This window comes from Taeniopygia guttata, chromosome W (genome assembly GCF_048771995.1).
Source record: "Taeniopygia guttata chromosome W, bTaeGut7.mat, whole genome shotgun sequence".
In the NCBI taxonomy this organism is placed as follows: Eukaryota; Metazoa; Chordata; class Aves; order Passeriformes; family Estrildidae; genus Taeniopygia; species Taeniopygia guttata.
The window spans coordinates 18719651-18745736 of NC_133064.1; the positions used below are offsets into that span (position 1 = coordinate 18719651).

Here is a 26086-nt window from a genome sequence, read left to right on the forward strand (position 1 = left end):
GGAGCACCTGGCCCTCGCTCTCACCGGCTTCGGAGGAGAAATCTCCTACGCCACCAAACCACCCTGGACCCAGCTACTGACCATCGTCGACATAGATGTGCCACCGAAGGTCATGGACCGACCGCAACCAGGACCAACGGTCTTTACAGACGCCTCCTCCATGACTTCTACCGCAGCAGCAGTGTGGCAGGCAGGAGAAACATGGCATTGCGTCAAAACGTGTGACCCCACGCTGTCAGTGCAACAGCTGGAAGCAGCAGCAGTGGTCTTGGCATGCGGACTTTTCCAGGACGAACACCTCAACATCGTGACAGACTCTATATTCGTGGCAAAGCTCTGCCTAGCCATGTCAAGACCAGGTGTGTCAACATCCACGACGGCCTCCATGCTTGAAGAGGCACTCTCCTCACGCCAGGGCACCGTGTCCGTCATCCACGTCAACAGCCATAACCCAGTCAAGGGCTTCTTCCAGACTGGCAACGACAAAGCAGATGCCGCAGCGAAGGGAGTGTGGACACTGCAGGAAGCTCGTCAGCTGCACGAGTCACTCCACATAGGGGCCAAAGCACTGGCAAAAAGATGTGGGATCTCGACAGCAGACGCGAGGCACGTAGTGGCCACCTGCCCTCACTGCCAGAAGTCACCCCTATGGACCGGTGGAGTCAACCCGAGAGGCCTCAAGGCATCAGAAATCTGGCAGTCAGACTTCACCCTCTGCGAACTGCTGAAGCCCCGAGCATGGCTTGCAGTGACAGTGGACACCTACAGCGGAGTGATCATAGCGACACAGCATCTCAAACCCAACTTGAAGGCCACGATCCAGCACTGGCTGACAGTTATGACATGGCTTGGTATCCCCAAGCAAATTAAAACTGACAATGCTTCCAATTTTATCTCCAAATCAGTGCGAGAATTCGCCTCGGTGTGGGGTATCACCTTAGCACAGGGAATCCCATATAACAGCACCGGACAGGCCATTGTCGAGCGAGCAAATCAGACCCTAAAAGCCAAGTTAGAAGTGTTGGCAAAGGCAGAGGGCTTTGCCAATTCCATCCCCTCAGGAGACCAGACACGCATGCTAGCAACCGCGCTGCTAGCACTGAACCAATTTCCTAGGGGAGATGAAGCAAACAGTCCCATTCGAAAACACTGGGCCACCCAGACACTAGAGGAGGGCCCACAGGTCATGGTCAAAAACGAGCTGGGCGAGTGGGAACGGGGCTGGAGACTGGTGCTTACGGGACGGGGGTACGCGGCAGTTAAAAAGGAGGGCAAGATCAGGTGGTGTCCACTCAGGTCGATCAAACCTGACCTTAAGAATGAAACTAATGGAAAACTGTGAGTTTTCGTTCGCAGGACACGCTCGTGGACCGTCCCCGCGACACACACACACCTGCTCCAGAGAGAGATAACGGACCACCAAGCCACCAGACAGAGCCCGAGCGTCCCACGGCGGTGAGACCCAGACATGTGCAGTGTCTCTGTGCAATCCTGCTGATGGAGTTTGTGGCCGGGGGGCAAGCCGACCCAGGCCACTACCCTCACCAGCCGTTCAGATGGGTCATGCAACATCTCTCAAGCGACAAGGTGTTCAAAGAGGTCACCACCGCAAACGCTTCATCCTTCGTATTCCACATAGCCGATCTGTTTCCAGGGCAACCGAAAATACGGCCCTCAAGCCCACACATCATACTCATGTACATATCCTATTGGTGCCCAGCGTCCAACCCAGGGAAAAGGTACTGTGACTACCCGGGATGGGGACATTGTGGGTATTGGGGTTGCGAAACCATTGTTACAGATGCCAGACCATGGGCAGACGGGTGGCAACCACAGGAGCCCGACAAATTCTTACAGTTCACCTGGGCACCCTTTGGCTGCGGAGACCACACTGCACAGCCTAGACAACGGGCATGCGTAAGTTATAACATGACTGTCCTGCAGCCAGATCACCCTAGCTGGGCCACGGGTAGAACATGGACAGTGGTCCTCAAAGGACCGAGGAGGTGGGTGAATGTGAGAATTATCAGGCTCCAGCCGCCAACGCCTCGACCAGTGGGACCCAACAAAATTATCAGGAATGTGCTGAGAGGGAAAAACACAACCCACCTTAAAACCCTGACCCCAAAAGCCACTGACACCCCGACCAGCCTTGCAGATACCCCCCAGATAGGCCGCATGGCTGAATCAGACCCAAACCCAATCTTTCGTATGCTAGAAGCTACCTTTTTAACCCTAAACGAAACCAAACCGAACCTAACTAACTCCTGTTGGCTTTGCTATGATATCAAACCCCCTTTTTATGAAGGCATTGCTTTGGACACCCCCTTCAGTTACTCCTCGGCCAGCGCCCCCCACCAGTGCAGATGGGACACTCCCCGCAGAGGAATCACCCTGAGTCAAATCACAGGACAGGGCAAATGTTTTGGGAATGCAACCTTAGCAAAGCAGAAAGGCAACTTCTGCACTAAAGTTGTCAAACCTAACAGAAAAACTAACAAGTGGGTGATCCCATCTGCGTCTGGGATGTGGGTCTGCCAAAGGTCCGGAGTGAGTCCTTGTGTGTTCCTTGACAAATTCAATGACTCTACTGATTTCTGTGTCCAAGTTCTGATTGTCCCCAGGGTCTTGTACCACTCAGACGAAGAAATATACCATCTTCTCGAAGAACCTAACAGACTCCACAAAAGGGAAATCATCACAGGTATAACCATCGCGATGCTGCTCGGCCTGGGAGCAGCTGGCACCGCCACGGGCGTCTCAGCCATCGCAACCCAGCAACACGGACTCTCCCAGCTGCAAATGACCATCGATGAGGACCTGCAGAGGATCGAGAAATCCATCTCCTATCTAGAGAAGTCAGTCTCTTCGCTTTCAGAAGTAGTTTTACAAAATAGGCGAGGTCTGGACCTTTTGTTCATGCAGCAGGGAGGACTGTGTGCAGCTTTGAAGGAGGAATGCTGCTTTTATGCAGATCATACAGGAGTCGTTAAAGACTCCATGGCAGAACTCCGAGACAGACTGGCTCAGAGAAAGAGAGACAGGGAGACCCAGCAGAGCTGGTTTGAATCCTGGTTCAATCAATCACCTTGGCTCACCACTTTAATTTCCGCCCTGGTAGGTCCACTGGCAATACTGCTTTTGGCTATTACCATAGGACCATGCCTGCTGAACAAACTAGTCTCGTTTGTTCAAGCCCGTCTGGAAAGGGCAAACATTCTGTTCATAGGCCACCAACAAATGCTATAAACCAAAAAACTGCAAACACAGTCAGTAGCTAAAGCCTTCAGCACCTGCCTTAAAAAATCTACCCTGATGTACTAAACCACCCTTTCCTTAACAAGTTACAAGTCTGTACCTCACTCCAATGCCTCTATCTACAACTACCTCATTTTGTATGTGATAAGGAGGGGGGAGATGTGGTAGATAGGGACAGGCGGAGCGGAAGATCACCGGGATGTCACGGAAAGACAGACCCCTTCCCCCCTCTCTCTTCCCCGCTTATCTGTTAACCCCAGGAGTCAGAGAAGAATGTAGCCACACCTGTTCTGGTAAAATTCCACTACCCACTATCCTCTGAGACCCCCCAACCCCCCTCTGACGTAGCAAAGACCCCTAAACCTATTTAAACCCACGAAATAGGATAATAAACGCTTTTCAACCGTCTGCCATATTGGTATCTGCATGTGTTGATTAGCCCGAGTGGCTTGGACGAGACCAGGCCGCCGTGCTGCCTTACCTGAACCAGGTCCCTGGTTGTCTTTCATAAAGGCAACAGTCTGGGGAGGGGGCAATGCAATATCCCTGCCACCCGGTCTGGGTCTAGTTTCTTCTTCTCCTTTGTCAGCCAGTGCCCCAAGTATTTCACTTCAGGTTCAGTGAATTGTAATTTAGACTTTGAAACTTTCAACCCTCGTCCTCCCAGGAAGTTTAACAGAGCTATAGTTCCAGTCCTTACTTCGTCCTCCTTAGAGCCAGCTACTAATAAGTCGTCTACATATTGCAATAGTTTGGTTCCCTGGACTGGCACAAATTCGCTAAGCACCTTTTCCAGGGCCTGACCAAAGAGATTTGGTGAGTCCATAAACCCTTGAGGAAGAGAAGTCCATCTTAGTTGTTGCTTTCTATGTGTGTCCGGGTCCTCCCATTGGAGGGCAAAATAATCACGGCTTCCCTCAGCTAGAGGACAAGTCCAGAAGGCATCCTTTAGGTCGATCACACTATACCACTTGTCATCTGGGGACACATTATTCAGCAAAGTATATGGATTAGAGACCGTGGGAAACAGGGTTTTTGTTCTTTGATTTACTGCTCTTAGGTCTTGTTCCAGCCGATAATTACCATCTGATTTTTGGACTGCCAATATAGGTGTATTATGCCTTGACATGCAGGGCTCTAAAGTGCTTCATTTTATTAAATCCTCGATTATTGGTTTCAATCCCTTCCTTCCCTCTAGGGAGATGGGATACTGTTTTACCCTTATGGGGTCCTCTGGTCTCTCAATTTCAATGTGAATTGGTTCTATGTTTAATTTTCCAGCTTCTCCTGGAATGTGCCAAACCCTGGGATCAATTTTCTTTTCATCCTCAGTAGTTAGGTTGTATAAACTTACCATGAGTTGTGAGTCCTTTGCAATTATACTTATTCCTAATATCACCATTAAATCCCTTCCCAATAAATTGTATTCTGTTTCTTCTACTAATAAAACATCCCCAACACAGATTTTATTATCTGATTCTATTTCTACATTCCTTAGGACGGGGACTTGAAAGGGCTCCCCTTCAGCCCCAATCACAGTCATGAAATCCTTACCTTTGATACATCCAGGGGGCAGTCTTTGAACTGTGGTTCTTTCTGCTCCAGAATTAACTAAAAGGACCAGCTCCTGTTTTTGCGATCCAACTTTTTAATTTTCTCAAGGGCTCTCTCGATGTCCGTGACCCCAAGTTATAAGGCCCCTGACACCTCTGTTCTTCTTGAAAGACCTTTTCATCCTTTATTCGTTTCTTACAATCCCTCTTGAGGTGTCCTTTCTTTTTACAGTAAAAACATTCAGGGGCACTTACCTGTTTGTTTTTCTTTTGGGTGTGTGCCAGCTTTCTCTGGGGCCCCCCGGCCGGAGCTGATGTCTCAGCCATTTGTGTTTGTGCTTCCCTTACTGCTGCCACTAACACCCTGGCCTGCGTTTTTTGTTTTTCCTCATCCCCTCTCATATACACCTTTTGTGCTTCCGTTAATAGTTCCTGCAAGCTCTTCTCTTGCCAATTATCTATTTTTCTAACTTCCTTCGAATGTCCTCCCATGATTTAGCAACGAATTGTGTTTTTAAAAGGACCACCCCCACAGGGGATTCAGGGTCGGTACCGGAATACATTTGAAGATTTTTCCTGAGCCTCTCCAGCCAATCTGTAGGAGTTTCATCCTTCCCCTGGCATTCCCCCAATGCTTTACTAATATTTTGTCCCTTTGGGACTGCTTCCCGAATACCTTGTATTACCTTACTCCTTAGTCTGATCATTTTTTCCCGGTCTGCTTCCACCTGAGCATTCCATGATGGTCTTTGTTCTGGCCACTTTTCAGCCCCGCTCCCACCCTGGGGGTTCCTGAATTCCCAATCCTTGATGGCAGCCTGCCTTATCATATCTCGCTCTTCAGTATTAAACAAAGATCTTAATATAGCCGAGATATCATCATATGAATATATACTATTTCCCAAAAATTCGTCCAGCCTTTCTGCTACCGCCAATGGGTCATCCATCAATTTTCCTATTTCTTTTTTGAAAGCCCTTATATCCCCCGTGTTTTCTTTCCTTGTTTTTTTTTTTTTTTTTTTTTTTTTTTTTTTTTTTTTTGCCGAGTTCTACTGGCAGGAGGGGATGTGCTTTCCCCGGTGTGGTATGTGTGTGTGTGTGTTTCCCCGTGCTGTGTGGAGAGGGGGGGTGGGGGTTGAGACGGTCCCAGCAGTGTCTGCAGCTGATATTCCTGCATTAGGGGTAATGCAGACCGATCTGGAGGGGGGAGGGGGGGGAGTGGAGGCTGCCAAGACTTGTGCTTGTGATGGAGGAACTTGGTATGGGGGTGGCAGCTGCCCCGTACTTACCTTGTAGCCAGTTGTCTTAATAGAGAACAGCCGCGTGCTGGCATGTTCCTATAGCCTGGCATAATCTAGCTCTTCATTGTCCCACTCTCATTTTAGCCGTAAAATGCACAGCACAACTTTATATTGACCAGAAACAAGACAAATTCGCTACCGATTCCCAAAAACTGTGGTCGAGAAGCCAAAAGCACTTAGATTTCAGCCCTGCAGATTACTAGCAGCAGCTTGTGCTGTTTTTAAAACTGCCGCCTGCAGGACCAGGTTTCCCCACGCCACGTGGCCGAGCGGCGACCAGTGCTGCCCACGCGTGTCAGGAAAGCCCGAGCCGTGCTCCCCCGCTGCCCGTGCGTGTCAGGAAAGCCCAAACCATGCTCCCCCCGCTGCCCGTGCGTGGCAGGAAAGCCCGAGCCGTGCTCCCCCCGCTGCCACCGTGAGCCGCCGCCGCCCCTGCCGCTATCGGGGTAAGTCGGAGCCCCCTCCGCTTCCCCCTCCTGCCGCGGGGAAACCGAAGCCGCCCCGTACTGCTGCGAAGGGCATAGGCAGGCAGAGCCCTCTGCTCCCTCCGAGCCGGCACTGCCGCGTCTGCCGCTGCTGCGCGAGTTTTAAAAACTGCAGAGGCATGCTGCCTGCGGCTGCACAGAGCTGCGCAGCCTTTTAAAACATTAACTTAAGGGGTATTTTACTGTTCCTCTGTCCCATATTTAAAGTTTTCTTACCGTATTCCAAGTCAGTGTCCACAAGTTGTTCCGAGAAGTCAGTTACCCGCGTACTAAAAGATTTATTTCAGTCCTAACCCGAACTGAGTTTTTACAGGTGTTTAAACCGGTCTTCTCTTGACCGAACCTTGCCAACCTAAATGACCACACAGCGAACCGATCTGCGGGTTTTTCGGCTGGAAAATGAGTGAGCTCTCTTTTACTTGTTTTCCTGGGCTCCCCGAGCCCAGAGCCGGTGAGGTTTACCAATTTCTCGAGTCCACAAGAACGTACCTTCCCTCCCCCGACCCGTCCATGGGTGGATCTCTGTAACACCCAGAGTTTCAGGTCGTATGCGTGTTGTGAGTTATACCCAAGTCCTTTCGCTTCCCCCTTAGCTGACCACCTCCCTCTCGGGCTAGTGGAACTGCGGTTTATTGGGGTCCTCACTCACGCCGTGGCTATGCCACGTCTCACTCAAACACATACCCACCCACGCGCCACCCAACCACGCAGTACTCACGGCTCCTTTTTCCGCGTGGATTCTTCGTGCACGTCGATTTTACGAGTGAAAAATTGCTGCAGCTTCGGAGATTTAGCTCCGAATTCCGAGGGCTCTGGGCCCGTTTATATCCTTTCCTTAATGTGGCTTTTTGGCTGCTTTCGGAATCTGGTTGGTTCCGTGGGGTTTTGCAGTCCTGTCCGGCTGCTGAAATCAGCAGGGCGCCCTCCGGATCCAGGAGAGGGAACTCCCGGGATACCCCCAAACCAGATCACGTAAGGGGTCACCAAGATTTTTAAAAATGAAAATTTGTCCAGCCAAATTAATATGAAAAATAAAATATTTATTTTACAATCAAATTTTATCAAGCCAGCCACAAGGAAAGAACAGAGCCGAGCCCGGGGTCGGCCCTGGGTGTGCAACAAAGAGGTCAGCCTCAGCAGCAGTTTTCCTCTATGCCCACACACCTCCATCCTGGCACAAGCAGTTTTTATAGGGAAAATTCTGCCTGTGGCCAAGATTTCAGCAATCAGTCTTTTCTTCTATTCAGAGTCTACATGTTAATAAGATTTTCTTTTTTGGTGATGAGGGAGAACAAATCACTGTCTGGAGTTTGTTGAATCCTTTGATGAAATTTACGGGAACGCCATATTCACATGTATCTGCTTCAGGATTTCCACGATATCCATCTCGGGTCGTTTACGCGAACGATCAGCACCTGGGTTTCTGTATCTCCCCAGACATGGCCCATCTCCTGGCGAGCTCTACCTTCTTACTTGTAAATCAGTTTTCAATCTACACCCAGTCTCACCTGCGCCTCTGAGGGGGGGACTCCTAATACAAACATGTATACTCTAACAAATATTCAAAATCACATATATCATATTAGAAATGGCGCAAATTATATCTACTACACATAAAACTCCCAAACACAAGGCACTGTCTATGTCCTTGCTTCCCGACAAACTCAGCGCAGCCCTTCTTTTCTGCAGCATCTATCGACTTCTCTGCATCTAGGAAGATCAGGGCACGAACAAAAATTCTCCAGGACGTCTGCATCAGGACCAAGTCAAAACCCAAGAAAGTCGTCCTGGAAAACCGTGCCATAAGCATGCCAGCGGTGAATTGAAAGGGCAGGAAGCTGCAGCCACCGTCCTCTAGCAGTCCCAAAGCTGAGCACACAAGCCGGCTTCATTCTTCGCCTCTCAGAAGCCAACCGCTCTCCCCGGCTCCCGGAGCCGAAAAAGCGGCTACTACGTGCACCGCTGGCGTGAACCGCAGTTGTAGGCTTCAAAGCGCGGTTTCGGTGGAAAGACGCCGGGATCCAGCGCTTCCCTCCGGACAGCTGCGGAGAGCTATAGTACGCGTCTCTAGTGGACTGCGTCATAGTGAAAAGCTTTTCCAGCGTGTCTCGCAGGGAGAAAGCTTTCCAGCACAGTGCTCGTATCCCGCTCTTACCCAGAAACATAGATTTGCTGAACACTCCAAAACCACTGCTCTTTCTTAGGCGAGCTTCAAACTGCTGTCAGACGTCTGTGCTCTCTTTTTTCCGGCGCCCAGCTCGTTGTAGTAAAGTGAACAGCCCACCCTGGCATTCAGTGCACAGTGAAGGCAATTGCAAAAAACCAGCAGCTGCTCACTCCCAAACACAAGGCACTGTCTATGTCCTTGGTTCCCGACAAACTCAGCACAGCCCTTCTTTTCTGCAGCTACCATCGAGTTCTCTGCATCTTGGAAGGTCAGGGCACAAACAAGAATTCTCCAGGACGTCTGCATCAGGACGAATTCAAAACCCAGGAAAGTCGTCCTGGAACACCTGCCATAAGTATGCCAGCAGTGAATTGAAAGGGCAGGCAGCTGCAGCCACCGTCCTCTAGCAGTCCCAAGGCTGCGCACACAAGCCGGCTTCGTTCTCTGCCTCTCAGAAGCCAACTGCTCTCCCCGGCTCTAGGCGGCGAAGAAGCGGCTACTACTTGCACTGCTGGCGTGAACCGCTGGTTTAGGCTGCAAAGCGCGGCTTCGGCGGAAAGATGCCGGGAACTGGCGCTTCCCTGCGGACAGCTGCGGAGAGCCGTAGTCCACGTCTCTAGTGGACTGCGTCATAGCGAAAAGCTTTTCCAGCGTTTCTCGCAGGGAGAAAGCTTTCCAGCACAGTGCACGTATCACGCTTTCGCCCAGAAACATGGATTTGCTGAACACTCCAAAAACACTGCTCTTTCCTAGGCGAGCTTCAAACTGCTGTCAGACCACTGTGCTCTCCGTTTTCAGGTGCCAATCTCGGTGCAGTAGAGTGCACAGCCCACCCTGGCATTCAGTGCACAGTGAAGGCAGTTGCAAAACACCAGCAGCTGTTCACTCCCAAACACAAGGCGCTGTCTATGTCCTTGCTTCCCGACAAACTCAGTGCAGCCCTTCTTTTCTGCAGCTGCCTTCAAGTTCTCTGCATCTTGGAAGCTCAGCACCCGAAGAAGAATTCTCCAGGACATCTGCATCAGGACGAAGTCAAAACCCAGGAAAGTGGTCCTGGAAGACCTGCCATAAGCATGCCAGAGGTGAATTGAAAGTGCAGGCAGCTGCAGCCACCGTCCTCTAGCAGTCCCGAAGTTGCGCACACAAGCCGGCTTCGTTCTTCGCCTCTCAGAAGCCAAGTGCTTTCCCGGCCTCGCTGGGGCGAAGAAGCGGCTACTACGTGCACCGCTGGCGTGGACGGCAGTTGTAGGCTGCAAAGCGCGGCTTCGGTGGAAAGACGCCGGGAGCCGGCGCTTCCCTCCGGAAAGCTGCGGAGAGCCGTAGTCCGCGTCTCGAGTGGACTGCGTCATAGCAAAAAGCTTTTCCAGCGTGTCTCGCAGGGAGAAAGCTTTCCAGCACAGTGCTCGTATCCCGCTTTTGCGCAGAAACATGGATTTGCTGAACACTCCAAAAACACTGCTCTTTCCTAGGCGAGCTTTAAACTCCTGTCAGACGTCTGTGCTCCCTGTTTTCCGGTGCCCAGCTCGTTGCAGTAGAGTTCACAGCCCACCCCGGCATTCATTGCACAGTGAAGGCAATTGCAAAAAACCAGCAGCTCCTCACTCCCAAACACAAGGCGCTGTCTATGTCCTTGCTTCCCGACAAACTCAGCGCAGCCCTTCTTTTCTGCAGCTGTCATCGATTTCTCTGCATCTTGGAAGCTCAGCACACGAACAAGAATTCTCCAGGACGTCTGCATAAGGACCAAGTCAAAACCCAGGAAAGTCGCCTAGGAACACCTGCCATAAGCATGCCAGAGGTGAATTGAAAGGGCAGGCAGCTGCAGCCACCGTCCTCTAGCAGTCCCGAAGATGCGCACACAAGCCGGCTTCGTTCTTTGCCTCTCAGAAGCCAACCGCTCTCCCCGGCTCCTGGAAGTGAAGAAGCGGCTACTACGTGCACCGCTTGCATGAACCGTAGTTGTAGGCTGCAAAGCGCGGCTTCGGTGGAAAGACGCCGGGAGCCGGCGCTTCCCTCCGGAAAGCTGCGGAGAGCCGTAGTCCGCGTCTTGAGTGGACTGCGTCATAGCGAAAAGCTTTTCCAGCATGTCTTGCAGGGAGAAAGCTTGCCAGCACAGTGCACGTATCCCGCTCTTGCCCAGAAGCATGGATTTGCTGAACACTCCAGAAACACTGCTTTTTCCTAGGCAAGATTCAAACTGCTGTCAGACGTCTGTGCTCTCTGTTTTCCGGTGCCCAGCTCAGTGCAGTAGAGTGCACAGCCCACCCTGGCATTCATTGCACAGTAAAGGCAATTGTAAAAAACCAGCAGCTGCTCACTCCCAAACACAGGCGCTGTCTATGTCCTTGCTTCCCGACAAACTCAGCGCAGCCCTTCCTTTCTGCAGCTGTCATTGAGTTCTCTGCATCTTGGAAGCTCAGCACACGAACAAGATTTCTCCAGGAAGTCTGCATAAGGACCAAGTCAAAACCCAGGAAAGTCGTCCTTGAACACCTGCCATAAGCCTGCCAGTAGTGAATTGAAGGGACAGCCAGCAGCAGCCACCGTCCTCTAGCAGTCCCAAGGCTGCGCACACAAGCCGGCTTCGTTCTTTGCCTCTCAGAAGCCAACCGCTCTCCCCGGCTCCTGGAAGTGAAGAAGCGGCTACTACGTGCACCGCTTGCATGAACCGCAGTTGTAGGCTGCAAAGCGCGGCTTCGGTGGAAAGACGCCGGGAGCCGGCGCTTCCCTCCGGAAAGCTGCGGAGAGCCGTAGTCCGCGTCTTGAGTGGACTGCGTCATAGCGAAAAGCTTTTCCAGCATGTCTTGCAGGGAGAAAGCTTGCCAGCACAGTGCACGTATCCCGCTCTTGCCCAGAAGCATGGATTTGCTGAACACTCCAGAAACACTGCTTTTTCCTAGGCAAGATTCAAACTGCTGTCAGACATCTGTGCTCTCTGTTTTCCGGTGCCCAGCTCAGTGCAGTAGAGTGCACAGCCCACCCTGGCATTCATTGCACAGTAAAGGCAATTGTAAAAAACCAGCAGCTGCTCACTCCCAAACACAGGCGCTGTCTATGTCCTTGCTTCCCGACAAACTCAGCACAGCCCTTCCTTCCTGCAGCTGTCATCGAGTTCTCAGCATCTTGGAAGCTCAGGGCATGAACAGGTTTTTTTGTCTGCAGAAGAAATTTTCGGTTCACATGAGTCAATGTTCCTTGGTATGGGTCTCATCAGAGGATCTATCTGATATAAGCACCTTTTTGCCATAAGTTGATTATCATAAGACATTGCTTCTAACTTAAATTTGCTTTTTTTTTTTTTACCCTTTTCGTCAGAAGACTTTTTTAAAGTGAGAAGAGTGTTTGTTAAACTTATTTTTTTAGATCATACATGACTTTAAACTTGATGGAAAATCTGAAAGTCTTATACAGAACAGCATGTGTGCAAGGCAAAGGCACCTGTTTTCTTTTTACAGACAATGAGATCAAAGATGAGTCTTTCTTAGAATACTTGAACAGTTTCATCAGGGGAGGTAACATGTTCAGTTTTATGCTTTTTAAAATTCAGAATTTTGTGGTAAAAGAGCATATTTTTTTTGAATATTTTGTTATAGGTTGAAGCATGCACTTCCAAAAACTAGAACTCAAATGCTTTTTGTCGTTAGAGTCGTATTAAAAATGAATGCAGTCTACGAAATCTACAAAATCCTAGGTCAGACCAAGAGAAGCTATCTCAAGGGACATGAGAACAGCTTAAAAAAAAAAAAAATTAGACTTGAGAAATATTACTGATGTTTTTAAAAGTTGTCTGTTAAATTTATTATTAGTATACAGTTAGTTTTTGTATGGTAACTTTATGTCCAGAATTGATGGGGTTTATTGTTTTTTTTTACTTATTTACTATTTCAGGGTTATGTTTCAGAGTAATTACTACTAGTTATTAGAATATAAAGATAAGGAAGGAAAGCTATTTGAGGGTGGAATTTAAAATTTACAGCAAGTTACATTTCAGTCTATTTAATGGAATAACTTCATGGAATAACTTAAAACTTCTTGTTAAAGAAGCTGGGGGGGTACTAATATCTTCATTGTCTGAGATTTGTGTCCCTTTCTACAATAATGTGTATTAAAAAAACCTTATGATGTATCCTCTATTTTGGATCATCTCAAGAAGCATGAAAAATCTTCCTTCTTCCCAAATGTGTCAAACTTATTTGCACGTGATGAAGTAGATGAGATCATTAGTGACCTCATTCCCTCCTTCAAAAAGGAGCATCCACAAAGACCTCCAACCAGTGAAGCTCTGTATGACTATTTCATGGCCAGAGTCCATCAGAACCTTCACGTAGTTCTTTGCTTTTCACCAGTAAGTGAAAAATTCTGAAATAGGGCCCTGAAGTTCCCTGCTCTCATTTCTGGATGCACTATAGATTGGTTCAGCCGATGGCCTAAGGATGCTCTGGTGGCAGGCATGTATAGGATTTTTCTTTGCAGACACATAATTTTCTTATCAGTGGTCATGTAGCTGTTTTAATTGTGTTGAATTTTAACAAAATAAATCCTTGATTCTAATATTTGATGTAGACATTTTCTTCTTTAAAGACTGTTTTATTAAGCTGTTGAAATATTTCTAACAGAGAAATGGTTTTGAGCACAGTTAAAAAAAAAAATCCCCATGAAGATGTCTTTAAAGTATTTGTAAAGAAGGCAAATAAACTAAAGAAAGAGATTATTTATTATTATGTCTGTGATAGGGCATACAGAGGAATGCTGTGATTACCCAGTCCTTGGTAGGTAGCAGCTAGGTTCAGCGTGAAAAAGCAGTTGCACACTTTGGCGATGAAGAATGACAGATCCTTGGCTGTACTTTTTACTGACAAGTGTGGAATAATATTCAGAATCTGACTGTGAGGAGTAAAGAAGACTGAGTTTTCAGGAGCTGGGTGAAAGCTAAGATACTTCATGCTGACTTGTTTTATAGTGACTTGTTTATAAGCTAAGATGTTTTTGTAAATATTTACTAACATTTAGGCTTTCTTTCTTTCCTAAGTGTCTGAACACTTCCTGTCCTCATTTGATATGGACTGCACTGCTGATAAAAAGATGGAAATTGTGCAGTGTGTGGGCTCATTCCAGGATGGAGTGGCAGAAAAATGTTCTGATTACTTTCAAAGATACAGACGTTCTACACATGTGACTCCCAAATCCTACCTGATTTTTATTCAGGGATATAAAACCACATACAAAGAAAAGTATGCTGAAGTGCAAATATTATCAAACAGGTAGACTACTCAGGTTACTTCTGTTTTTCTGTAGTTTTCTTCCCCAGGTAGAATATTCTGATATGTTTCATTTCGATGCATGGCTTGTCTCCTCACACAGCAAAAAAAAAAAAAGTATTTTTAATTCCTAAAATTATGTGAAGTTGTAACTTATTCAAACATTGTAGTTGCTCTTGTCATATAAGATAAAGACTACATATATTTGGGGGGGCAGGGGAGAAGAGTAGTGATGCATGAAAAATAGAGGTAGAGGGAATATGAGGTGAATATAAACAATACCCATATGTTTCTAAAGAGTAAAAGAAGGCATCTACATCTAATTTTATATTATGTTGATAAGAGCATTTAATTTGTCAGGTGGCAAATTTTGTTTCCTAAGTGGACACTTGTAACCTCCTGTTATGAATATGTAAGGAATTTCCTAAGTGGTTTTTTGAGCACAGAGCCTTACTTAGACTCCTGAGCTTTTTAATCATGCATTATTAAGGTGGTTTTGATATACTTATTTCTATTTTAAGATGCTTTATTAAAGTAATGATATCTATTTGCTGATATATCTTCATGTCAGGAGCACCCAGCTGTAATGTAAAAGTAGCAATCAGTGCATCAGTTGGTATCACCCTTAAGAAAAACTGCCTTTTCAGTTTTGAAAGATTCGCAAAAAGAACTGGAAACCTTAAAGAAAGGCTTAAACTTGTTTATTTGGCTTTGAATCATTCTTTGTCTTCAAAGTCAAATTGAGTTTGAAACCTGTAGTTATGTTAGGGGTGAAGACTTGTACAACAGAAGGGTGTTGCCCTGTTTTCTACCTTCAGATTTATCAAGTTAGTTCACGGAGTCCAATTTCTTCCACTTAAACTTATTTGCACTGTCTGAATTTGTCAGCAGTTTCACTTTGTCTGTTCTCCTGTATTTGTTCAGCTGTCCAAGTACTGCATAGCCTTCACAACAGCAGTCTCTCTAGAGGCCTTGTAAGCTGTCTGAAAGGTCCCGGGTGAAGAATTTCTGATAGAAAAAAAGCACTGTTGAAGGGGCATTTTAATGCTGAATCAGAGAGGTCTTATCTCAATACTATTTATCTTTTCCTCTCTTTTGTTTGGTCTTGGTTTCTTTTCAGTTTCCATTTCAAATACGAAATATTGATTGGTTATAATTTTCAGAATTTCGGTGATCAGAAAATGCTTTCTGCTGTATGGAACTCAGTTCTTTGATTATTGGCTCAAGAGGGACAGTGAGCAACATTTCTAGAATAACACATAGGATTTTTATGCAATGATAAAGGCATACTGTTTGATCAGAGGCAGGTAAAATTTCAAGCCACAAACTTTATTAATGTACTTTATTGTCCACTTTATTGATTCTGAAGATATCAGAAATGTAAAATTCCTGTCCAAGTTTTATTTTTGGTGTAAAACATTACTTGCAATTATTCATTCTGATTGATATGATTTGATCTATAGATGGAAAGTAGAGTGTAAATTACATAGTGAAAGAGATGCTTTTTATTTTGCTTTTAAACTTCAGAATAAATACTGGTCTGGAAAAATCGAAAGAGGCCTCTGAGTCAGTGGCTGCTCTAAGCAGAGAACTGGAGGTAAAAGAAAAGGAACTTCAAATTGACAATGAAAAAGCTGGCATGGTATGTACAGCCTTCAAAGTGTATTGTTGTTTGATTTTTTTTCTTCTTTTATTTATTGTATTTTGAAAAGATGAATCAATTAAAATGAAGTTAATTGTTGGAAAGAAAGGATCTTGGAGAAAATGATGCTATTTGAGTTTTCTGAAATTGGAGAGAGATGATTTTACAACAAAAACTTTTAACTATGGCATGTGGGTTTTCTTACATTCTAGGTATTGAAAGAAGTTACTGTAAAAACACAGGCTGGTGAGAATGTGAAGGGTGATGTTCAGAAAGTGAAAGACAAAGCCCAAGCTATTGTAGACAGTATCACAGTTGACAAAGCCATTGCTGAAGAGAAGCTGGAAGCTGCCAAACCTGCTTTGGAAGAGGCAGAAGCAGCCTTACAGGTTAGTACTTGGACCATGTATAACATTTCCACTAAGAAGATGGATGTCAGAAATACAAAATTGCAGGTGCATTGCATAACTCTTCACTTGATAGAAAATAAATATATGTATTTTGAGGCTTTTTAGGTTTAGTTTTGTTTTTCTTTTTTCACATGAGTACCAACCCCAAAATAGTCCCTTTTCAGAGAAGGGCAAGTTTTAACTTTCTTTGAAACTGTAATTGAATATAGCATGGGCCACAGGTTAGACTAGTGACTGAAAATTGATACTATAATTAAACAGCATGTGTGCAATGAGTGAAGTGCTGTCCATGTAAAATCAGTTGTAATTCCATCCATATCCAAACCTTCTATTTTAAGTTTTCACAAAGAAATTGCATTTTCAATAGGTTTTCTGCTCTACTATTTTCTGTCTTTAAAAAAAATATTTTCTTAGGGGTTGTAGCATTATCAAGACTTCATTTCCTTCACCATACTTTTCTTGTACAGCTTTTTTAATAGAATGTCCAAATATTTAAGATAAAAAAAAATAATATTTGTTGATCTTGCATAATATTTATCTTTGTCTGCTCAGCTGACTTTATAGGAGGATGTGCCTCAGGACATTTTACCGTGAGCAGTACTAGTGGAATCTGAAATACACCTGTTAGACGCTAGCAAGGAGCTCACATCTCAAGAAATGGAAAAGTATGAAGTAAAAAACCTGAAGGATAGACAAACCTCAAAGCGTTTTATGTAGATTTGCTGGAAATTATACCTTTCCATTTGAGAGGCTTGTTGTGATGGTTAAAGAATGGCATGATTAGCTTTAGAATCTAGTGTAGAAGAATTTTTATGGCTCTTCTGAATGTAAGACTTCATTTTGAGTGAGACATGTTTAATAGCCTCTAACTGCCATGATGCTTAGAGTGCAAAAGTCTAAATGAAGGTGGATGACCTGACAGCTGGAGAAGGTGTGTATTATAGGACCTTGATATGTAGCCACAGGAAAAAGGTTAAAGAGCTAGCAACAACAAAACAGCAAACCTGGTAGTGGGCAAGCATTCTGACAAGTGAAAAATAAGCAATGTTAATTAGTCAGCATCTGCAGTATAAAAAGGGTACCAGTATGATGGGTCTGGACCTGTATCTTATTAAAGGTTACTTTCTGCTTTTGACTAAAATGGCTGAACCAAAACAATACTGCTCTTCTAGAAATGCAGAGCGCTAATAACTGAAAACCTGATTTCAAGAAAAAGTGAAGCTGGCATTATTGTAAAACTTCTCAATGGGAAAAAGTATTTGGGCTTAATCTTAAAATTTTTGACTTTTCTATAATAAATTGCTTTGCTTATGTCTAAAGGGCGAAGGCAAACTGTCATAAAAAGCGATCTAGCAGAATGTGTCTATGTATTCTCAGCATGCATTCATTCATTCATTCATTCATTCATTCATTCATTCATTCGTTCATTCCCTCCTTTAAGCAAGAATCTTCTCTGTATGGGTCTGCACTTTTCAAAAATGAATCTCATAATCATTATGGATTTGCAAATTTGAGCTAGGGATTCCTATAGTAGAATTCTGGTTGCAGAGTAGGTAAATGCCTATTAAAATATTTGGTAAATAGAAAGGTCATTACCCAGATGAAAAAAAAAGTGATTAGCTATTTTACTCAATTTTTTAGCATCTTTTAAGAATGATAAATGCTACATTAAGAGAAAGGTAGGTACACAGCATCTTATAAGCATTTCTAAACATATAGTGAGATTAGTTTTTTAAAGTTTGAGTAAGAATTGTCAGAGTTCAGTAAAACTTTGTAGCACTTTGCCCTGTAATAAATATAGCACATTAAATGCAGAACTATAGACAAATAAATAAATGAATAAAATTTAAATGTAACAATTTTGCCACAACTTTTATTTTAGAAAAAAAAAAAAAAAAAAAAAAAGGCTGAGCTGAATTTCCTAACAGTCACAAAGAAAGACTCGGCAAAGTTTTCACACAGATATCTGGAAAATCTCTGATGAATTATTTCGTGCACAGTGAACCCTACAAGGAGCAAAATATTGAAGGGAAACAAAGGGCTGGCAGAGGGAAGGCGATCTGGATGGTCTGCAGTGTAATTAAAATCTGCCTCTGTGAATTCCCAGTGAGGCATGTGCTAGGCTAGAAGCAAGATGTCATGACACTGACAGGAATCTGTTGCTTACTGTTTGGGCTGTCGTGTACTTGGACTTATTAAACTGCCTGTAAATAAGCAAAACAACTGCTCAGAGTTGTGTGTGTTGCAGGAGGGGTCTGCCCATCAGCTGTTCCCATTGTTCAGTGGTTTTATTGCTTTGTCTGTGGTGCAGTAAACACTGCTGCTCAAATTGAGTCTTCTCTAAGGAGACATCTTCAGCAGACTTTTCTGTGTTTTCTGATTCATGATGTAGAGTTATGAGTTACAGTGTTATACTTGCACCCTAGGCTTATTTAGCCTTACTTGTTAGGGCCTAGGTTTTAATACCTTATTATAATATATTTTTCTATGGCCTCCTTCTATGCCAGGAATATTCCTGGTAAGATGTACTAGGAGATACAAACATATAGATATACCAGGCCTTCTCACTGGTTTCCTTAATTTACCTTCATTTGCTGGATGTCAACAAAAAGCATTTTCTTTCTAGATACAGTTTCTGGTCAATATGTTCACATTTTAACAACAAGTAAAATTTCAAGATATTTCTGATTTGCTCTTTTTTATTGTCAAAAAAGTTCATGGTAATTTTGAGCTTTAAGGTGTGGAGATGCTGTGCTGAGGTTTCCTAGGAGTTGATAGGAGTAAGTAGTGAAAATCTGATTGGGGGAGGTCCTTCTAGCTTCATGCTTTTTAGAGGTAAAAATAGCATATATATATTTTTTTCTCCCATTGCTTAAGTTCACCATTAAGTTGGTGAACTTTTGCCCCATGTTTTATTAACTAAACAGTAACTGCTTTGCCCTTTGTTTCAATTCCTAGACAATAAAACCTGCAGATATTGCCACAGTGGGCACACTTGGTCGACCTCCTCACCTCATCATGCGTATTATGGTCTGCGTGCTGCTGCTCTTCCAGCGTAAAGTCAACCACGCGAAAATTGATCAGGAAAAACGCTGTACTGTCCCACTGTGGCAAGAGTCGCTGAAGCTGATGACAACAGGGAACTTCTTACAGAGTGTACAGGTGCTTGTGCAACCTTTTCCTTTTTTTTTTTTTTTTTTAAGGGACAATGTTTTCCCTGGTGCTCGTAGGAGAACAAATGTGCAAGGGAAATCACACAATAGATCTGAAATGATAAGGACTTAAGAATAAATATGTCAGGATGAAATAGACTTTAATCCTTCTTAAAAAGTCATGTTATAAATCAACTATAATTTTGCTAAGTAAGGCAATAAATTTGTTTTATGGGACAAATGACTCAAAGCCTGAAGCATTTGGTTTTGATAGGCATTAGTTATTTGCTTCATTAAAGCTGATAAAAGCCATATTTTTTCCTGGTATTTAACTTTTAATTAATTTTCAACATTTCAACTTGTGCACTGGTTTGGAAAAGCATAGATGGTTATTAGGATGAACACAACCACAATCCCAGATTTTAAAATTTGGGATTTTTTTGGTTCACAGGATTTGTCTAGGGAAATGGAAAGACTAACTAACTGGTAAACAAATCCTTTTTCATAACTAAAACGAATAATATTATGATTTATCTATTTGGAATAAATGGTATATCTCCCTGCTCCACTGAGTGTTATCATCCCTGATTTCTGCATTTTGAGTTTACTTAATTTGTCACTGGTCTAGTAGGAGGCTTGAGCAGCTTTGTATGGTTGGTAGGGGCATGGATGTTATCTATGAAGTATTCACATTGCATCTACTTGTAAAGATTTTTAATTTTCTAAAGGACTTCAACGATTAATTTCACTCATGCTTAATTAAACCTATTTGTGCTTCAGGGAACAGCTCTTTTTCAAGTTTGGGATTGGGTTTCATTATACATTGTAAATAAATTTGAAAGAGAAAATTGAGAGCTTTTCAGGAGGAAAAAGGAAAAATATGCTTTATCAAGAAAAGAGTAAAAATAAATTCTTTAAAAATTAAACACATTCCAGTAATTAGACAAGGTAATTTAAGGGTAAGATAGATGGCTTTTGACCTTTGAAAGGATTGTCTTGCAGAATGTATGTTTTTGAACTAGAATTTAGCGCTTCATTTTCTTTTTGAAGATTGTTAAAACTTATTCTGTATTAAGCAAAACGAAACTTCTAGCAGGACCAGTGATATTTTGAAACAATTATTAGCTGTGTAACAGGAAAGTGAGTTGAGATGGCGAAGGTCATAAATGAAAGTAAACGTTTTTCCATTTCGTAAAGTGGAATGACTTTAATAAAGGTCTCAAAGATACATGTGACAAATAATTTCATATTAGTTATTTGTAAGAAATACTTGTGATCTTTCTAGTGTTCTATGTGTTCTGAAATGCATGTATATATAATTTACACTTGCTGCACATGTTTTGTATCTTGCGCTTTCAAAAATTTTTTTCAGCAATTTCAGAAAGACACAATTACTGAAGAAGTGGTAGAACTTTTGAGCCCTTATTTTGAAATGGCGGACTACAACACTGAGACAGCCAAGAGAGTATGTGGAAATGTTGCTGGCCTTTGCTCATGGACGAAAGCTGTGGCAGTATTTTTTTCCATCAACAAAGAAGTATTACCTTCGAAGGTACGTCTGTTTGTCAGTCAAAGGCACCCTCTGCTCCTCATCCTCACCTGTTTGCGCTTGAAGATTTAATCTGTGGGAAACTTCATCTGCCTTATTTATGGTGGTTATCTGTCTCGAAATTTATTACCTTGAACACTGTACTTCTACAATAAAATATATTTCAAATATACTTCCTCTCGTACATTTGAGTGTTATTTCTATGGTTTTCCCCCCCTCCACGCAGCCCCCCGAATGAATCCGACTAGCTCAGAGATATGGGGCTGTGAGGGGAGGAAATAGCAGGGGAGAGGGAAAGGTAATCAGAAGAGGCTCCTTACCCAGGGTGTTGGAACAGCTCTCTTTATTCTGTGGTGTCCATGGAGAGCGGGGCAAAAGAGAGAAAGAGCAGGAAGTTTCAGGGGTCTATATAGGTTTTGGACAGGGTGGGCACTCCTGGCTCCCCGCCAACCCCATTGGGGCAGGAAGGAGGATCCAGGAGTTATCATGATCAGAGCCACAGACGCCCTAGGAAAGGGGGGACAAAAGGGTGTCCAGGAGCTCACCGTAACATTTGAGTTGTCAAAATTACAGAAGAGATGGTGTGGTTTTATCCCTTTGGACCCCTACTGGATGGGGTTAAAGCATCTGTCATCTAGGTAAATGCACTACTGCAAATACTCTACATTAATTTTGAATTAAGTAGAAAAAAGCCTTGAGATTTGGTTCTTTTAATGTTCCAGATCTCAGTTCATAAGAAGATTGTGCAGATACTCTTCATCAGTGTTATGTAGAGAAAAAAAAACCAAACTGGGCCTAAGTAGTTAGAATGAAAGTCAGGAAGAAAGTGGTCAAACATGTTTAACAGAGAATAGCTTGTATTATACAGGGAATGACTGAGAAGGCAGCAAGAATTGTATTTCAGCCTGGCATATTAGTTGGACAAATCAAATAGACTTCTCTTCTGCAAGCCATGTCAGACTAACTTTTGTGTCACATGAAGAATGACTGGCATTCCCAGAAGTATTTTTAATTATTTTTTTTCTAATTGACATTAAGGCAACTGTTCAAGTACAGCTGTCCAAAATAAGAATTTAGTTTGTTGTAAAATTCAAATAAAAGGTTTTGCTGAGTTGACATCTCTACTGAAGAGTTTGATTTGGAAATGTAGTACAGGAAAAACTTTCTGATGTGTTATAGCAAATACTTTGAAATTCTCTGTGTATTACTACACATCTGTGGTTTCGTTCTCTATAGGCTAATTTAGCAATTCAAGAGAAACGCCTAACCAGTGCTATGCTGGATCTGCAGAAAGCTCAAGAAGAACTGGCAGCCAAGCAAGAAGAATTAGATATTGTGCAGGCAGAGTATGAAAATGCAATGAGAGAAAAACAGGTGAACTGGCCTTCACAAAAAAGAAGTTTCTAGCCTTGCTTTAAAGAACACTTGGTGTGTTCTTTCAATTTTACTATTATTCCTTGTTGATGGACAGCAGATAAGAGACAGATAGTATTTGAATACTGCCTCTTTGCTTTCTACCTCTCTCCTTTGCCTCTGATCCTCTCTTCTCTTCCCTCCCACCCCTCAAAAACTATTTTATTTGTATTCTTTATTCAGTGCCTACTACTGTAACTTCAAATTCCATGTATACTATATGTGTATAATATATTTGAAATTCTGAGTAGAATTCCCCAGAGTGAATAAGTATCAAGAATTTTATATACTATTCAACAACTGCACCAAAATAAAAGTTAAGAACAGGAATATTAAAAAGAAATACTGAATCATGTTTCTGGGAGATGTTGAGAGTTTGTCCTGATATATTTTTTTCATCTCACATTCCCTCCTCTGCATGGTGATAGAGATATTTAAGAATACATTTCTAACCTGTTGTTTATCCACTGGTTTAATGAGATGTAGAGATTTTTCTGGCCTATCAGACATACTACTGTAAACAATTTCTCTTGGTGCATGGTTTTCTCTAGACTCTGCTGGAAGATGCTGAATGTTGCCGACATAAAATGCAAACTGCCTCAAGTCTTATAAGTGGTTTAGCAGGTGAAAAAGAGAGGTGGACTGTTACGGTGAGCTCCTGGACACCCTTTTGTCCCCCCTTTCCTAGGGCGTCTGTGGCTCTGATCATGATAACTCCTGGATCCTCCTTCCTGCCCCAATGGGGTTGGCGGGGAGCCAGGAGTGCCCACCCTGTCCAAAACCTATATAGACCCCTGAAACTTCCTGCTCTTTCTCTCTTTTGCCCCGCTCTCCATGGACACCACAGAATAAAGAGAGCTGTTCCAACACCCTGGGTAAGGAGCCTCTTCTGATTACCTTTCCCTCTCCCCTGCTATTTCCTCCCCTCACAGCCCCATATCTCTGAGCTAGTCGGATTCATTCGGGGGGCTGCGTGGAGGGGGGGAAAGCCAATAGAAATAACAGTTGGCGCCCCAACGTGTGCTGCTCTGAGCCCACGAAGAAGCTGGACCCCCTATTTCGGTGGGAGTCGAAAGCTCTTGGGACAGTCAACTGCCCTGGTACTCTAGCTGCCTTTAAAAGCTTTGAGTCACGGGGCACAGTCGGGGACCTCTGCCTGTGTACCCCGGGAAGAGCCGACTGGAGAGGGAACCCCCAGAGAGGGTTTCACAGACGAATCCCGCAGTCACAGGCTTGGTAAATTCTCCGACGCGGCACCCGGGAGAGGTGGGGGGGCGAGCTGCCCCTCACCGAGGTGGGGGGTGCGCGGGACGAACACAAGCCTTGCCCTATCGAGGAATCTATACCATCTTTAGCTCCAGTGGTTTATTTAGGGAGAAGAAATGGTACAAGAACATACCAACCTCTCCCATACAGGGACAAAACAGAAATCTGTAAAGTTCAGAAAGAATTTGGGAGATCAAGTGAGATTTTCAAGGGTATGATGAGGGCAAACTTCAATTCAAATGAAATGGTGCCAAAAGATATAACTGATTTGTTTAAATGTTTACTAACATCCTCTGAATATGAGATATGGGAAAATAAGTGGAAATTGGCTTTGGAAACAGTTTTGCAAGAAATACAGCGTACACCCAGTGATGCCACCAACATGGATGGCCAGCCCCTTACAATACACCATTTGTGTGGGACAGGAGACATACAATGTCCAGAAAAACAAACCAGACTGTTATCTAGATCGATTTTAGAAAAAATCTGTACTGCTGCAGAAAAGACACTGTATCAATTACCAGGCACTGACGTTGAATGCAGTTATATTAATATCAAACAGTTTCCTTCTGAGAGTTTTTTGCAGTTTGTGGATCGTTTGAGAAGCCAAGTCGAAAAACAGGTGCAACACACCAGTGTGCAAACAGAGTTGATTAAAGAAATGGCCCAGAGGAATGCCAACGAGACCTGTCATAGGATTCTTCTCAGCCTTCCTCTTGATCCAGCACCTACTCTTGGCCAGATGATCGAGGCCTGCACTAAGAAAGCAGAGCTGCTTGATAATCCTGTCAGTCATAGAGCACCAGCAGAATTACAGCCTGTTGCCACTGCTGCATCAAACCCAAGGAAGCCACCCAGATCATCACAACAGCTGCAGCAAATCATCTGCCTGCGTTGCAAGAAACCAGGACACTTTGCCAGGAACTGTCCTCAGAACCAGAACCAGAGACAGATCAACAAACAAAAAAACTAGATGCACAGAGCGTGCCCACTGCTACGCGCAAAGATATAAATATAGTGGGACACAAACGTGATGATACCTCTCTCTTAACAAATAAGGGGGAGGGTGGATACTATGATGGGGGGAGAGAGAAAAATAAGAATGTAAAATGTATTACTAACAAGGTTTGGCAGCCATTAGGCCGACCCCGCTTAGTGACTGCCAAAGGATTTCATTTCAGAAACACTGATTGGAAAGTCATTGTTGTGGACCTATCAAAAAACCCTCAGGACCTGCAGGCGTACGATATGGAACTGGACAGTGAGTATTTTGTTATTGGGGACACAGCATACACACCTCCTGAGATTGAAATAGTTCCCATGACTACTAAGGGAAAAATATCCAGCCTTATGCTGTTGGCACGTTGCTTGCACCCTCCATTCTATCTAGAAAAGGGGCAACTTCTGGCACAAGCCATTCCCATCCCAGTGGAAATCACAGTAGAAGGAAAATCTCCAGAAGTCTACTGGGCGGAAGTGGTAGGAGAGGACAAACCCTCCATGACATGCAACCTAGCACATGGGTCAGAATACCTTCATGAGGAAGGTGTTCTGGACACAGGTGCAGACATCACGGTGATACCCAAAACCATGTGGCCATCACACTGGGAATTGCAACGTGTGGCAGGCAAACTTCAGGGTATAGGAGGAACTACATGGGCAAAAAATTCTAAAAATGTAGTGCAAATTGAGGGACCTGACGGGAAATCAGCAAGTGTTCGCCCGTTTGTGGCAGACTATAAGGCTCCTCTGTGGGGAAGAGACACCATGTCCCAGTGGGGAGTCCAATTAATCATTCCTAAGACACCCCAGGATTTTCAGGAGTCGCCACTGTGGAGCGCCATGCCCACAAGTTAAAGTGGTTGGATAACACCCCAAAGTGGGTAGCACAGTGGCCTTTGAGTAGAGAAAAACTCGAGGCGCTTGAAAAACTTGTGGAGGAGCAGGTAGTTCAAGGACACCTGCAAGAAACAGACAGCCCTTGGAATTTCCCAGTCTTTGTAATAAAGAATCCTGGGAAGGACAAATGGAGATTGCTCCATGATCTCAGAGAGATAAACAAAATTGTGGGGGACATGGGACCTCTCCAACCGGGGATGCCGAGCCCAGCTATGCTTCCCCAGGACTGGAAATTGACTGTGTTAGATATAAAGGACTGCTTCTTCCAAATTCCATTGCACCCTGAAGATGCCCCGAGGTTTGCATTCTCAGTTCCCACGGTCAATAGAGAAGCACCGATGAAACGCTACCACTGGAAAGTTTTGCCCCAAGGTTTAAAATCCAGCCCTTTCATATGCCAACAGTATGTAGCAGCACTACTGTCTCCAGTACGTGCAGAGAGAAAGGATGCCATCATCCTACACTATATGGATGACGTGCTTGTGTGTGCTCCCAATGACTCTATACTCCAATATACACTTGACCTAGTGGTTAAAGTTTTAACCTCTGCTGGATTCAAATTGCAGGAAGACAAAGTTCAAAGAATGCCACCTTGGAGATACCTGGGCCTGGAAATCTCTGCAAGGACTATTGTCCCACAGAAATTGGAGATAAATTGCAACCCCAGAACACTAGCAGACCTCCACTCGCTGTGTGGGTCTTTAAATTGGGTAAGGCCCTGGCTAGGCCTCAC

General features: G+C 44.2%; 1 pseudogene; it reads left to right on the forward strand.

The window, feature by feature from the left end:
- The window catches only part of LOC116806943 (dynein axonemal heavy chain 5-like), a 79310-nt pseudogene that overhangs the window by 19426 nt on the left and 33798 nt on the right, over positions 1 to 26086 (forward strand).